The following is a 6,559-nucleotide window of genomic DNA, read 5'->3' as shown; positions in this document are numbered from 1 at the left end:
GCAGGTACTAATGGTAACATCATTCCCATTTTACAGATGAGGAAACTGAGGTTAAATAATCTGCCTACAGTCACAGAGCTGGAAGGTGACAAGAATGGACTCTGAACTCAAGCTGTCACCACACTGCCTTCCTTTGAGGAAAAGTAGTTTGGTAAGATTCTCTGTTAGAAAATCACAACTCATTCTTATTTTATTTTGTTGTTGTTTTTTCTATCCAAACTGTGTCTCACTTGTGATGTTAATGCCTTTGAAGAAAAATGACTGCTAAGATAATATGAGTCCCATCCAAGTAGAATGCCATTTTTTTTGATAATTTCCAACTTGATACCTCTCAATGAAACGGAGTTGGTTTTTCTATTTTTAATATACTTTATTCAGGCAAATAACATTCCTATTTTGCCACTTCAAAGTCACTGAAAGATTTGGAAAGTAGCTCTATACTCACAAAATATCTTGATTAAAACATCTTGATTAAATCTAACCTACCACAATTACACAGATACGACCTTAAGACTGTGGCTTTTATGTAGATGCAATACAATAGGATATGAAGATAAGATTTGATACTCTCATAATTATATGAATGACATTTTGGAGCTAAGATATCCAGGTTAACAATCTAATATATTGATAAAGTAATCAGACATATTTTAATGATTCATGCTTTCCCTTAGTTCCACCCAGCAAAAGAAGTTGTGCTGAAACCTCCAACAGAGTTGCCAGATCTCCCCCTCATTTTTGTGTTGAAAAGATACTGCCAAATCATATGATCATAATTGACTAGTATATGTTTATTTTTTATTTTTGTTTTTATATATATATATATTTTTTTTTTTTTTTTTTTTTTTTTTTTTTTTGCTACACGGCATGTGGGATCTTAGTTCCCCAACCAGGGATCAAACCCATGTCCCCTGCAGTGGAAGCACAGAGTCTTAACTAATGGGCCACCAGGTAAGTCCCATAACTGAATAGTATTAAAAGTCCACTATAAGCTCCTCAAACAGTGTTTCAACCTTGAAACCAGAAAAAAGATAGGGACAAGTTTCCAAACACCAGAGCTCATGACAATAAAATTAGTCAATCTAATGAAAACTTACTTTTACCAAGTTAACACAATAATTTTGTAGACCAGTGTTCTGTAGACCACAATTAATGGTCTTTTCCAGGGAAACATGCTGAAATGAAAATATTACAGCTTGCCCCATTAAAGATACATTGCTCTTTTGGAAGGCAGATCTAGATTTTAAATAGTGTTGCCCATTATAGAATGGTCAAATGTGAAATAAAATGGACTGAGGCAAAGAATTGATGGCATTTGATGCTGGTTCATTGCACATGAATAAATGACTTCATTTCTCTGTTCCTCTCTCCTTTGCAGACTTCCAGATTTGCAGCTCCCACATGCCAATTTCAAGCATTTCAGTTTCATCTTTACCATTTGGGCCTTAGCTATACTATTTATGGCTTAATATATTTTATAATGTTATCCTATCTTATATATGAACTCAGAAATGCTGGCTATAAATTTTCTAATATAAATTAAACTAAATATAGACTACTGCTATCATAAAAAGTTGATATGTGCACTATCTAAAAATCACATGTGGCACATATGTATTTTAGGAACCACCTAAATAATTCAAGAGTCACTGAAAGTATTCAAGAGAGGTCCATTTGGTCTTCAGTGGGAGCTATATGTGCCAACCAAATGTATTAACTCATTTAAATCTCACTATACACCTATGAGGAGGATACTGTTTTATATACATTTTACAGATGTGTAAACTGAGACACAGAAAGACTTGCATGTCCTAGTCACAGAGCAGGCTCTACGGCTGACCAAGATTTCCACCATGACACACTGACTTCAGAGACTGTGCTCATAGCTATGATACAATAGTGCCCCTTGAGGTCTGTTTCCAGACCCAGACCAAGTTATCAGATGCACAGAGATTGCTTCCAGTACAACTACACCATTCTAACGTGCATTTTCATTATGTGCTCTTTAATCATCCTATATATACTCTTCCCTGAAGAGACTGTAACCTTTGGAGACCAATCGAGGAGTCAGCATTTGGGAAGGATTTGGCTAATCTGAGGTCTTGGAAAGCAGGTTGAGGTACCTTCAAGCCATAGGCCACCTATCAGACAATATACTTTCATCACATTATGTTACTCCCTGTGGTTCCTACTGATACCAAAATGCCACGCAAGTCTCAATTTGTCAACCATTCCTGAGCCCCTCATTTATGTCTGTCAGTTTGCTAATCAATATGAAGGATACATGATTGCCCATTACCTATCACTGCCAAACTAACTACCCCAAAATTCAGTGGCTTAAAACAGGCAATTTATTTTGCCCACAATTTTATTGGTCAGGAATCCTGGAAGAACCTGGAGGGGCAGTTCACCTCTGATCCATGTCGCAGCAAGTAGGGTGGCAAGAACTAAAGGATCCACTTCCAAGATGGCTTCTTCACTTGGGGGTCTGACACTTGTGTTCCTTGGTCATCTTTTTCCTCCACATGGTATTTTATCCTCCAGGGCCTCTTTATATAGCTTGGGCTTTTAGCAGCATGGCGATCTAGGATAACTGCACGTCTTATATGGTGTCTTGCTTCTATGAGGAAGGAAGCAGAAGTTGACAGGTCAGTTAAGAGTTATGCTCAGACTGGTATAGCATCACTTCTAACATACGCTGTTAAAAAAGAAAAAAAGAGAGAGAGAAAAAAACATACGCTGTTGTTCAAAAGTGTCATGGGCTCACCCAGATTCAAGGGGGTGGAAAAATATTCTACCTGCTGATGGGAGAGTATCAAGGTCATATAATGAAAGAGCATGAGGGGGTGGGAGATATTATTGCTGTCATCTTTGGAACATACAGTCTTCCACACCTCAAAAAGCTTTTACTCTAACTCACGGGTTCATCAATAAAAGTCCATGGATAAAATTTAGGAGGTCTGTGAACTTGGAAGGAAATAAATCATATTTTTATTTTCTCTAATCTCTAAACTTTAGCATTTCTATCCATTCTGAATGTAGGCACAAACTACAGTAGTTATAGCAATACCTGTGATTTTGTTACCAATAGAAATCACAGATATTTTTACAGCACATTCAGTTGGGTATCAGGGACCTGATCCTGGCCTGTGGTAGCTTCGATGGGGCCATCTCCCTACTGGCCTATACCAGGTTGAGCCAGTGGGAAGTGGAGAAGATCAATAATGCTCACACTGCTGGCTTCAAAACAGTGAGCTGGGCCCCTGCTCTCATGCCTGGAAGCTTCATAGACCAGCCATCTGGGCAGAAGTCCAACTACATCAAGAAATTTGCATCAGGTGGCTGTGACAACCTCATCAAATTGTGGAAGGAGGAGGAGAACGGCCAGTGGAAGGAAGAGCAGAAGTTGAAAGCACACAGTGACTGGGTTTGAGACATGGCCTGGGCCAGCTCCATTGGCCTGCCTACCAGCACCACTGCCAGCTGCTCCCAGGATGGTCGAGTGTTCATTTGTACCTGTGACGATGAACAGGCAATACATGGTCTCCCAAACTGTTGCACAAGTTCAATGATGTTGTATGGCATGTGAGCTTGTCCATCACAGCCAACATCCTGGCTGTCTCAGGTAGAGACAATAAAGTGACCCTGTGGAAGGAGTCAGTCAACTGGCAGTGGGTGTGCATCAGTGATGCCAACAAGGGCCAGGGTTCCATGTCCACTTCAGTCACAGAGCAGTGACTGAGAATGAGCAGTGACAAGACAGGCAGGGCCTGGCTCTCTACCTGCTGCCTCCAGGACTGCCCTTTCCTGGGCCAACTGACCACACAGCTGGGAGGAAGAACGCCCAGCTCCCACAATATCACTTGCTCCTGGGAGTCATAACAAATGCAACCAGATTCATCATCTGCCTTAACATGATTTGATATGGTTTGTAACTTACTATCCAGCTGAATGAACTCTTGTTCAGAGGGAAAAACTACAAATGACCTTCAAATCTATTATTTTAAAATATTTTGGGTCATTTTAATGTAACTTTTAGGTGCAGGCATCATTTGCGGGGGCAGGGGGGTGTTTCCAAAGTATTTAAATAAATTCACATTGCTTATAAACAACAAAAAAAGAATCCCTGGATGCTATAGCTTCAATTCTGAGAAAAAAATAATTATGAATTTAATATTATATATCCAGTAAACATGTCTATCAAATGAGAGGGAAAATTAAGTCACTTTCAGACTTGTAAAAATTCAGCAGTCTTATTCCTCATGCATCCTTTCAAGAAAATTACTTTTGAAGATATTCTTTAGCCAAAACAAGAGTAAAATTCAAGAAAGGTAAAGACTGGAGATCCAAGATAACTGGCTCCAATCCAGGACTAGGGTGACAGGAAGTCAGGATGACAGGTTGGCATCCATCCCAGAGAGCACCTGGTCCAGATTGAAATAAAAATTCAGAGGGTTCTGGGAAATGTATCTTCAATAATTACATTGCATCCCTTACCATGAATAGAATATATTTAGGAAGATAGATAATATTAGTGACTTGATGAAGACACATGATTAAAAATTAAATTAAAATAAAGACACTTTGAAATCAATATTAACACAATCTCAATAATGGAAACAATGTGTATTGATATTTTCAATTTTAGACTCAACCAATGGACACACCATGAAAGGATTAATTATGGTTACAGAAGAGATGATAAAACCTCACAAAAGTTGGCAGAGGAGCATGCAGATAGAAGAGTGGAAAAAGAGATAGAGAGAAGTATAGGAGTCCTAATTTACTCATTTTTAAAAATAATAGCTAACACTAGGTACTTACTATATGCCCACTCTAAGAGATAAACATGAATTAATTCATCTAATTTCCCAATATAAGGAAAAGAGAGGCACAGAGAAGCATCTAGCTTTCTATCATATATTGCTTCTTACTTCATGGAAAGTCAAAGAGATACAAAAGATATTTTGTGAATGACTAAGAAAATAAAAGATTTTTCTATATTATTTCTAAAAATAATAATATATCTACTAACAGCATAAAATAGGTACATATATTAACTTGGTGATTTTTATAGCTCTTCAGGAATTAGATCAGTTTTGTATAGTTCATGAATAGACAGATCAATGAGGGGAAAGAATATAAATTCCAGTTGCACACATGCATATAGAAAATTAATATATGGTAAAGTTGGTTTCAGTGAATAAGAGATATGGTTAAGAAAATGGCTAGTTTCTCGCTCCTGCAGCCACCAGCTCTCCCACAGGACCCATCCCCACCAGGGCTCCCGTGACCCCTGTGGCCACCACCTCCTCCTCTGTACCCAGTCCCCACCATGGGGAGCACTCTCGTGACCCCGGCTGCCACCACCTCCATGCCCCCTCCTCGCTGGGTGGACTCATGTGCTACAGGGCAGCCTCTGGATCAGACCCCTGTTGGTGGCCCATATGCAGAGGTGGGGCTGAAACCACAGCTGAGCCCCAGGGATAATGTAGCTAAGGAAGAAAAGCTGACATCTCTCCTCACAGCTGCACAAACTGCAAATTGACACTCCTGTGACTGGCTTTGTAAACTCAGCACCTACAGAACATCTGAATGGACAACGAATGCTCCCAGCCAAGACAGGTCTAGCTTTAGCAGCTGTAGACTTCGTGGGCACATACATATGGGAGTTAGGCCAGGCCAGAGTCTGAGCTGCCCACATAGCGCCCACAGCAGGTCCAAATCCATGATTACTGCAATCCTGGGACCTGACTTTAGTCGATCTATGCTGGTGGCATAGTGAAAACGATGTCTGAGAGACACCAGGGCCAATTGCCAGCATACCCCTGGTTAAGGTGAGGCCGAGAGTGGGGCCAACAGTAGTGTAATCTGAGAGCTCGCACAATGGGTGAAAGGTGATACGACAGAGCACACCCACAGGTGAACAGCTCCAGAGGAGGAATACTGAGTGGCTTCCCTCCCAGTGGGAGTGCTCCAATCCTGCCTACCTTGCACCACAGATCAGAAACACAGCTAAGAAACAGATCTTGGGACTTTTACTATGACAACTAAAGAACAGACCCCACCTCTGTCAGGGCAGTGACAACCACAGAGCAAAGGGGAGGCCCTGTTCAATATCCAGTGCAGGCTCTGGTCACCATAACATCAGTTACACCTCCTAACAAGGGGATAATGACCAGCACACACTGAGGAAAGAGGTGGCAGACATCTGTACTAAAAATAGCCCTTGCACCAAAAAATATTAAACCTACTCAGGCTATACAGGGATGTTCCCACATAAAAACAGCCCTCCAAGATAGTCTAAGGGTCTGGCATTGGGAAGAAGAACCCCCAGAGAATTTAGCCTTGAAGCCCAGCAGGGCTTGAGTGCAGGAGCTCCACAGGGCTAGGGGAAACAGAGACTCCACTCTGGAGGGCTCACACAAGGCCTCACATGAACTGGGACCCAGCACAAAGAAGTACCTCCATAGGAACCTGGGCGACACCTACATAGGAGTCTTGGTGGATCTCCTGGGGAGGAGAAGGTGGACTATAGTTCACTGTGGGCTCAAGGACA

The 6,559-nt window shown here is 41.0% G+C and overlaps 1 pseudogene; it reads left to right on the top strand.

Moving 5' to 3' along the window:
• The first annotated feature begins 939 nt into the window (after positions 1 to 939).
• Positions 940 to 3,738, top strand: LOC118894498 (annotated as a pseudogene).
• The last annotated feature ends 2,821 nt before the right edge of the window (positions 3,739 to 6,559 follow it).

This window comes from Balaenoptera musculus, chromosome 4 (genome assembly GCF_009873245.2).
Source record: "Balaenoptera musculus isolate JJ_BM4_2016_0621 chromosome 4, mBalMus1.pri.v3, whole genome shotgun sequence".
In the NCBI taxonomy this organism is placed as follows: domain Eukaryota; kingdom Metazoa; phylum Chordata; class Mammalia; order Artiodactyla; family Balaenopteridae; genus Balaenoptera; species Balaenoptera musculus.
The sequence above is the reverse complement of the archived record's forward strand: the minus strand, read 5'-3'. Positions and strand labels throughout refer to the sequence as shown.